At 45.8% G+C, this 10,000-nt stretch overlaps 1 protein-coding gene across 6 annotated transcripts in view; it reads right to left on the bottom strand.

Moving 5' to 3' along the window:
* Positions 1-10,000, bottom strand: part of LOC143020683 (uncharacterized) — a 707,077-nt gene that overhangs the window by 373,123 nt on the left and 323,954 nt on the right. The window lies entirely within an intron of this gene.

Raw genomic sequence — 10,000 nt, 5'->3', positions numbered from 1 at the left:
ATACGAATGTTAGACACATTGTTAAGATGTTCTTACGTAAATCTAGAATATTGTAACTGAAATAGCTTCTACTCAAACGAAGTAGCAAAAGCAACTAGCATGCTAGCCTAGTGTGCCGCCACGTTAAGAGTTTATGCATTTAGACTGTCAAGGGGGAGCGCCTCAGTTGCATAAGTCATTAACATTCACAATGCTTGCTTAGACATTTCTATTTACAATGGTCGCACTGACATTTACATCTTGCAATTTTCGTAGCATTTCGGGGCAATTTGTCATAAGAAGATAATGAAGCCAGCATGTCTTTCTCAAACTCCCCAAGTCCTCTTTTTAGGTCATTTATCATCACGCGAATACAAGTAGCCTTCACTTGTAGCAACACAAATAATTATAATCCAAGTTTAGGACAACACGGCCATTAGCAATTATAACAACGCGGAACAGAGAAAACAAACACAGAGGACGTCTCTGCTTAGATTCACATCGATCAGGACTCGAATCAAACGGCGGAACACGAGAGACGAGAGAGCCAGGGCGTCGTGTCCTCAAACACTTTCTTGTTTTTCCGCGGCTCTAAACAAACGCGGCCGTAATCTATCACCCTGCCCGAGGATTCGCGAAGCCGTTCTCGTGGATTCGCGTATTCGCGGATTCGCGTTCTACGGATTCGCGACTGCTATGACGATGCGGACGAGACGCCCGGAAGGCGATAAGCTGCCGAACTCTGTACTACCCAAGAGCGTCTGGGACCATCCGGGAGTGGGTGGGAGGGGGGAAGGGGGGAGGTTCTTGATATGTTCTCCACTTGGTGATGGTGATGATGACGATAACCATGATGATGATGCTAATAATGACGACAATGAGACACTTTCATTTTTGCCTGTCGCGATGATGACGATGGCGATAATCATGACGATGATGATAGTGACGACACTTTCTTTTTTGCCGGTGGTGACGATGACGATGACGATGGTGGTGGTGGTGATGATGATTATCATGATGACGATGATGATGATAATGACGACAAATAGAGACTTTCATTTTTGCTGGTAGTGGTGATGACGATTACGATAATCATGATGACGACGATGATGATAATGAAGAAACACACCGAATTACAATTCTATTCATGTAACCATTCTATTTTCATAATCTATTTATCTATCTATATGTCTACAGAGATCCAACAAGAGATTAATTCTATTTTATCTAATTAATTTCTACCAATTTTCTATTTCTTTATTTTTTTCATTTATTATTTTTTTTACTCATTTTTCTACCTATCAATTTTTTACTTATTAAATTTTTACTTATTAAATTTTTACTTATTAAATTTTTACTTATTAAATTTTTACTTATCAATTTTTTCTTATTATTTTTACCTATTAAATTTTTACTTATTAATTTTTACTTATCAAATCTTTACTTGTTAAAATTTCACTTATTAAATTTGTACTTATTAAATTTGTACTTATTAAATTTTTATTTATTAAATTTTTACTTATTAAATTTCTACTTAAATTTTTACTTATTAATTTTTTCTTATTATTTTTACCTATTAATTTTTTTGCCTTTTATTATTATTATTATTATTATTTTTTTTTTACGTTGCCAGAAACTCTCCGCTTTCGTTATTATCAACACTAATTATGGCTTCGGATGTGGAACGGAGAGGCGCATTTGCAAACAAAAGAGATAAATCAAGCGCTAACGAGATCGAAGATTGGCCCCCCCGTTCTCAGCCTAACGCGGCCGTGACACGCCAGGGCCCCCCATTATTACCTCCCCCCATGTCCCCCCATCTACCTCCTTACCTCCTCCATCGTACCTCGTACATCCTCTGAAGTAATCTAACTTGTTTGACTTTATTTTGGTTGACGTCAGAATATATATATATATATATATTTTTTGTTACAAAGTTCCTTTATGTCCTTGGTTAGCCTCCCACAAAAATAAATAAATAAAAATAATAATATTAAAATAAAAAATAAAAGATAAATAAATAGATACAAAATAAAAGATAAGAAATAAAAGATAAGAAATAAAATAAAAAAAATAAAAAAATAAATAAATGAAATGATAATTTCAGAGGAGCTCTGCAAGAGGATCTGTTGCCTTCTTCAGCAGGGAACCCGCGCATTGCCCCTCGGAGCTGTATGGCTTGGCTCCCTCGTTCCACAACATTTACCCCGGGGGCACTCAATTATGGGTTCGAATCCCGCACTACTCTCCGATCGCCAGCAGTGACTCCTCACCACCTAAAGCGCAAAGGTGACGACTTCGGCCGCAACTACTCAGCGCCTCCTAGCGTAGTAGTCTCCCCACCTTTCATTCTCCCCCGGGGGAGATCCCCGGACAAGAGCCCCCCAACCCCCTCCCCCGGCCCCAGGAACATTATTGGAACCCGCTCCATAATCCCCTTGGTAACTCGAACCCGGGCACCAGCAACGCTCTTCTTCCTCCTCCTCCTCCTCCTCCTCCTCCATCTCCTCTTCCTCCTCCATCTCCTCCTCCTCCTCCTCCTCTTCCTCCTCCTCCTCCTCCTCCTCGCCGCTCGCGTCTTCAACTTGAGGTGTTTCCTTCGTTGTCGATATCATCGTCTTTGTTGACTTCGTCTTAAGAGTCTAAGCTCTAAGGTCTCCTACTTCAACCCCCACCACTCCCCCTGACTAAATCCGTCCCTGAGCGTCTATCTTCTGTTTTCTGCCCGTCTGTCTGTCTCCCTGTCTATGTATCTGCCTGTCTGTGTGTCTGTCTGCCTGTGTATGTCTGTCTGCCTGTGTGTCAGTCTGTCTGCCTATGTGTCTCTCTCTGTCTGCCTGTGTGTCTGTCTGCCTGTGTATCTGTGTCTGTATCTGTCTGTGTATCTGTCGGTCTGTGTGTCTTGTGTGTCTGTCTGGGTCTGTTTGTCTTCGTACCTGTCTGTATCTGACTGTGTCTACGTCTGCCCGTCTATCTGTCTATGCCTGGCTCGTCTCGCCTCTCATATTGAATTATTACCACTTCCGTCTGTTTCCATCCATTCCCTTCGCCATGAGCTCCCGTCTAAAATTCTCTGATCCTAGATTCCCCCTCCCCCCCCTTCCGTACCGGGTGGCACTTTTACCTTTCGTTCTTGTTGCCGCCAGGCGATTCTATTCACCCCCGTGACACACACACACACACACACACAGTAGATCCGTCTAACTACCCTAATATAGTATTATCTTCTTCGTCCGTAACAATCCTTGTAGGTTTCTGTCAATATCCCCGTCTATGACTGTCAGCGTGTACTTCCCTCTCTCTTCTTCCCCTCTCTCTCTCTCTCTCTCTCTCTCTCTCTCTCTCTCTCTCTCTCTCTCTCTCTCTCTCTCTCTCTCTCTCTCTCTCTCTCTCTCTCTCTTTGTCTTCGACATTTTCTTCGCCGTCGTCCTCCTCTTCGATAAGATTTCTTTTCAAGAACTTCCTCGAAGGAGGACCTCTTCATCAGCGTTCTCTGCGTCTCCGTTCTTTTGTTCTTCCATGTCTTCCTTTACGAACTCCTCCTCCCTCTTCCTCTTCCTCTTCCTCTCCTCCTCATTCGTTCTCTTTACATTCTAACACACTGCCTTTCCATTCCTCAACTTCAACTTCTATCTCCACTACCTCCTTGTTCTCGTCCATCAACTTACGACCTTCTTCCTACCCTCACTCTTCCTTCCTCTTCCATCTTAATTCACGAAACTTCCTCTTCCTCCCTCTTCCTTCCTCTTGTAACTTAATTCACCAAACTTCCCCTCTTCCTCCCCTCACTCTTCCTTCCTCTTATATCCCTAATCAGGAACTTCCTCTTCCTCCCCTCCCTCTCCTGCACTCACCCCAAGAACTTCCCCCCCAGGTAATCTACCCACCCCTCCTTCCCTAATATCCTTAATTTCTTCTTTTTTTCTTCCTTCTTCGAAACTTCCTTTTCCTCCTCAGTGTTTACAAATCTCAATTCCCCTCTTCTGCCCTCGAAGACCTTCATCTCTCCCCTCTCAGCTTTCCCCCTTTTGGTCCTTCCCCCTATCCACTCCCCCCCTCCCCCCTCCCCCCCTCGCCCGGTAGCCATCAGCGATAAGGTTGACATTACCACACGAACGATTGGTCCTAATCACTCTGCCAATCCACGTGACCGACTCATTCGTAGCTCATCGTGATGATGATGATAATGGTGATAAATGCTGGCCATTGTGTGGCGATGGTGATGGGGACGGTAATAGCGGCGATTGTGGTCAGTGGTAGTGACGATGACGATGACGACAACGATGACCATGATGACGATGATTACGATGACGACGATGAAGATAATGATGATGACGACGACGGTGATGACGATGACGATGATGACAATGATGACGATGATAACGAAGATGATGATGATGATGATGATGATGATGATGATGATGATGATGACGATGACGATGATGACAATGATGACGATGATAACGAAGATGATGATGATGATGATGATGATGATGATGATGATGATGATGACGACGGTGACGACGATGGTGATGAATGATAGTGATGACTGATTGTGATGGATACCATTATGAGGATAGTGATGATGGTGGTGGTGATAATGATGATGGTGATGATGATGATGATGATAACAACGATGGTATTTGAATGATAGTGATGACTGATGGTGATGGATACCATTATGAGGATAGTGATGATGATTATGAGAATGTGGAGGAGGTGTGAAGGGTAGAGTTAGAGGAAGGAGGAAAAGGATTCGGGAGTGGAGGAAGGGTTGGAGGAGGGAGGGGAAGAAATGGGAAAGAAAGAGGAGGAAGCGGAGGAGGAGGATGAAGAGGAAGAGGATGATGATGATGAAGAGGAGAAGGAATTGGATGAGGTGGAAAAGGAAGAAGAGAAGGAAGAGACTGAAGAGGATGAGGAGGGGACAGAGGGGAGGGAGACGAGGAAGAGGAGGAGGAGGGGAGGAGGAAGATGAAGAGGAAGAAGAGGAAGAGGAGCAGGTGAGGAGGAGGGGAGAAAGAGGAGGGGAGAGAAAGAGGAGGAGGGGAGGAGGTGGGGAGGAGGAGGTGGGGAGGAGGGGAGGAGGTGGGGAGGAGGAGGAGGTGAGGAGGAGGTGAGGAGGGGAGGAAGAGGAGGGGAGGAAGAGGAGGGGAGGAGGAGGAAGAGGGGAGGAGGAAGAGGAGGAGGGAAAGAAGGAGGAGGAAAAGGAGGAGGGGAGGAGGAGGAAAAGGAGGAGGGGAGGAGGAGGAAGAGGAAAAGGAGGAGGGGAGGAGGAGGAGGAGGCGGCGACGGGAGCCTGTAATCGAAGTGATGAAGATGCAGACAATGGTAAAAGGCGCAAGTAATGCCCAGAGCAAAGGTGGGGGGAGGAGGGGGAATGGGGGGAGATTGGGGGGGGGATAGGGGGGTTGGTAATCACTCAGAAAGAATGACATCACCTTTCAGTCCTTATATGGAAGAAAGCTCCCGCCGAACTGATTGCATGAGACACACACACACACACACACACACACACACACACACACACACACACACACACACACACACACACACACACACACACACACACACACACACACACACACACACACACACACACACACACACACACACACACACATACAGTTCAGTTTTTAAAGATAAAGTCATGGATACTATATAAAAACGTGTATTTTTACGACTATTCTTTTTACATAATAACATCGGTAGCTTTAGAACGTTTAGTACCTTTGCAGATAAATACGTGGATTAGATAAACAGATAAAACCATCACAGAAGTGACGATACTGGAAGATCGACGGACATAAATAAATAAATCTATAATTAACTTTAAATCCGATGAAAGGCGCACATAATTTATATTCCTATAATTCATATTAACAACTATCATTTCTTTACATAAAAAGTAGCAAAAACGTTATCGAAAAGATGAGAGAGAGAGAGAGAGAGAGAGAGAGAGAGAGAGAGAGAGAGAGAGAGAGAGAGAGAGAGAGAGAGAGAGAGAGAGAGAGAGAGAGAGAGAGAGAGAGAGAGAGAGAGAGAGAGAGAGAGAGAGAGAGAGAGAGATAGAGAGATAGAGAAGAGAGAGAGAGAGAGAGAGAGAGAGAGAGAGAGAGAGAGAGAGAGAGAGAGAGAGAGAGAGAGAGAGGAATATACAAATATGTCAGAAAAAAAAAGTAAGATCAGATCGAAGATTTTAAGACTAAATTTTGAGGAGAAAGAATTCTTCACATGCGAAGATGATTGAGATTGGAGTAGATTCAGTCCCACTATATAAAGGGGGCTATCACACTGGGCTTCCACGAAGCCTCGCCAGCGCCGACAGTCGAGAGTTCGTTTGAGTTAAAAAACGACTTAGGTTACAATATTTCATTTTTCAAATCTCCAAATATCAAATTATCTTTCCGCCATATATAACAAAGCTGGATAATGAACTAAGAGATTGTAAACCTATACCAATGTTAGACAAACTCGAAATATTCTTAGAGAAGAATAGATTTCAGTAAGCGAAGTCATGTTCTAATTATTCAAATGAAGGTTGAAGGTAAAATGTTGGAGGAAAAAATGCCCAGTATGATAACCTCCTAAGACCTTGATTCATGGACGCCAATATCGCTCCAAGGATCGAGGGCGAATAAGTCGGAGTTAAACTGCTTGAGAAATGCGTTCTGGAGTGAGGAAAATGGACAAGATACTCATCTAGAACACACAGTAAAAACATAAAAACATGTGTGGAGATCGTAGCCGGAGCCTTGCCGAAGTAGTCTGGACATGTTGGGAGAATGGGGCAAAAAGAGCTGTAGGGAAAAGAGTTGGTTAGGATACAGAAAACATGGGAGGGGGAGAGGGGGAGAGGGGGAGAGAGAGGGGGAGAGAGAGGGGGAGAGAGAGGGGGAGAGAGAGGGGGAGAGAGAGAGGGAGAGAAGGAGGGAGGGAGAGAGAAAGAGAAATAGAAATAGAAAGAGGGAAAGAGAGAGAGTAGAGAGAGAAAAGGAGAGAAAGAAATAGAAAGGTAGAGAGAGGAAGAAAGAGTGATGGAGACAGAAAGAGAGAGAGAGAAGAGAGAGAAAAAGGAGATAAAGAAATAGAAAGGGAGAGAGAGAGAAAGAGAAAGAGTGATAGAGACAGAAAGAGAGAGAGAAAGAGTGAGAAAGAGACAGAAGCATAGAGGATTGTAAGGAAACAAAGGATTCGGTGCAGGACAGACGTGAGTGGAGAAGAAGGAGGAGGAGGACTGTCGAGCCTGTACGATGAAGTAGTAGTTGGCGTCTGCGTCATAAGGAAAACGTGTGACCTGATTACCCCTCACTAATTGCATCACAGCCTCTGCTACCTGGCATCGCCCCAAACTCCCCTCTCTCTCCCCTCTACAACACACTCCATCTTTCTTCTCCCCCTCTCGTACTCCCTCCCCCTTTCCTTCACCCCCCATAACCTCCCCCATCAAACCTCATCTCCCCCCCTTACCCCTTACGCCTTCTCCCCTTCCCTCTCGAATCCCATTCTCCCAACCCTTCCCCCCTCGTACCTCCTTATCCTTACCCCCCTAACAGATTTCTCCCCCCCCAGCCCTTCCTATCCTCATACCTCTAATCCCCCCAACTCGCGACGTCACCCCTTTCCATCTCTGCCCCTTCCCCCAATACCCCCTTCCTTCCAACCCTCCTTCCCATCTCCACATCTCCCCTCCACGCTCCCCCTTCCCTCCACACTCCCTCCTTCCCTCCACGCCCCCTTCCCTCCACACTCCCCCTTCCCTCCACGCCCCCTTCCCTCCACACTCCACCTTCCCTCCACGCCCCCCCTTCCCTCCACGCTCCCCTCTTCCCTCCACGCTCCCCCTTCCCTCCACGCCCCCCTCTTCCCTCCACGCCCCCCCCCTTCCTAGTTCCCTGAATGATGCCTAGACGCAGCCTTACTCCACGCTGAAACTTATCACCCAAGGCTGAAGTCAAAAACACCACTCCCCCCGCCCGGAACACCCCCCCTCCCTCCTAGTAAACTAGAAATTGTATTTCGTTGCCTAAAATAGACTTAGTAACTATGTAGTGAGCGCTGACACTATCAGTCGTTTTAAGAAAAAATTAGACAATTTTATGGATGGGGACGACAGGTGGTAATAGACATGGAACTGCTTAGTGTAAGCCTTATGGTCTCTTGCAGTCTCCTTCATTCTTATGTTCTTGTGTTCTAACCAGCGCTTCTGTCCCTTGGAGTCGTAGAAATGGCGAAAGAGAAATTTAAGATTACCAAACCAGAGGGAAAAAAAAAACCAAGTAAATAAATAAACAAATACATAATTACATAAAGGGATAGACAAAAATAAACAATTAAATAAACAAATAAATTTATAAAATAATAATAAATAAATACGTAAACAAATAAATTAATCAATTAAATAATAAATGAGTACGTGAATAAACAAATAAATTGATAAATCAAATAACAATAATAAATGAATACGTAGATTGATAAATTAAATAACAATAAAAATCAATAAATAAAAATAAAAATAAAATGAAAATTACAAACGTTCTTCTGAGTGAATATTACTTTCCATCCATGAAAGAGCGATGCGTGGTTCTGGGCCGTAGGGGTGTCATTTAAGTCCCCCTTCCCCCCTAAAGTGCACAGATGAGTCACAAGATGCGTCGAAACCTAATTAGGGATAGTTCTGATAGTAGGATCATATGAACTATCCCCCCATAAACTATTTCCTTCCGAGACGATCACCCCCAAAGCTACGTAACTATCCACACTACAATTCAGTTATGTTTTGATTTGTTTCCCATGGTCTCCTTTCATATATAACCGAGCTTAACTTAGTTTAACGTAATTTAACGTGACCTTACTAAACCCAATTTAAGCTGACTTAACCTGACCTAGCCTAGTCTGACCCGACCTAACCTAGTCTGACCCGACCTAACCTAGCCTGACCCAACCTAACCTAGCCTGACCCAACCTAACCTAGCTTGACCCAACCTAGCTCTACCCAACCCTAACCTGACCCAACCTAACCTAATCTGACCCAACCTAACCTAACTAAACAACCTCCTCACCAGAGTCTGTTATATGAATAACCCCCCAAAAAGTCAGGTGAGGGTTGGGGGGGGGGAAGGCAATATCAACATGACTTGCAAATATCTCACTACGTACAATCTATTCAACTACCCCGAGGTTTAGTATGAAAACCTCGGTGGGGGTTAGGGGTTGGGGGGAGGAAACGCACACGGCTTGGCTGCCTGGCTCTATGTGGGCGTTCGGGCGCGCGGGCGGGCGGGCGGGCGGGCGGCGACGGGACGGGACGATAGGCACATTGAGTGATGACGGGAACAGGGCCACCTGGTCCGGGCGCGATCACGTTACGGGGGCAGAACGGGCGGCACGCCCATTCCGCCTTATGTCCGCCCGCCGCAAGGCCCATTTCCCCCTGGCCCCGCCCCCACGCCTGTAAAACGGGTGGGCGTGCGGGACAATGGGCGCTATGCGTGTTGCAAGAAGAGGCAGGAATCGTATATCCGGAGTGATGCAGGAGCTGTCTCTGGGTCCGGGGTTAGACGCAAGAAACGCCCTTATGCAACCCGGGACATAAGGACGGGAATCGCTTGCCAGGCATTCCCGGCTACAACATCTCAATCGGGGCTTCGGGCAAGCCAAACCCGACCTTAAGCCCCAGAGTCCATAAGGTCTGAAACTCCTCGCCGGGGTAGACCGATTCTGTAACAACGGATGATCTCTACAAGCTGATAGATAACTGCACATCAAGATCTCCTCTGAGAAAGGAAACTCGCCCTAAGGGCGGGTTGGCTCAGGGGCGTCGGGTTGGGGCGGCAGGGAGGCGTGCGAGCTGGAAGCCCGGGGCTGCAGACAGATAAAGATATATAATATTTCGGGCGATTTCTTGCCGAGAGCCTGCACGCAATGCTACACTTTTCTTACCTACCCACAGTCATCAGTGGCTCGTGCCTCTATCAATCCCAGCCTTTCGCTGCCTCTGCAGCTTCTCCAGGTCTGGCAC

The sequence above is a fragment of the Oratosquilla oratoria genome, chromosome 40 (genome assembly GCF_046742065.1).
Source record: "Oratosquilla oratoria isolate Oo_2021 chromosome 40, ASM4674206v1, whole genome shotgun sequence".
In the NCBI taxonomy this organism is placed as follows: domain Eukaryota; kingdom Metazoa; phylum Arthropoda; class Malacostraca; order Stomatopoda; family Squillidae; genus Oratosquilla; species Oratosquilla oratoria.
This window is presented reverse-complemented; position numbering and strand designations above follow the sequence as displayed.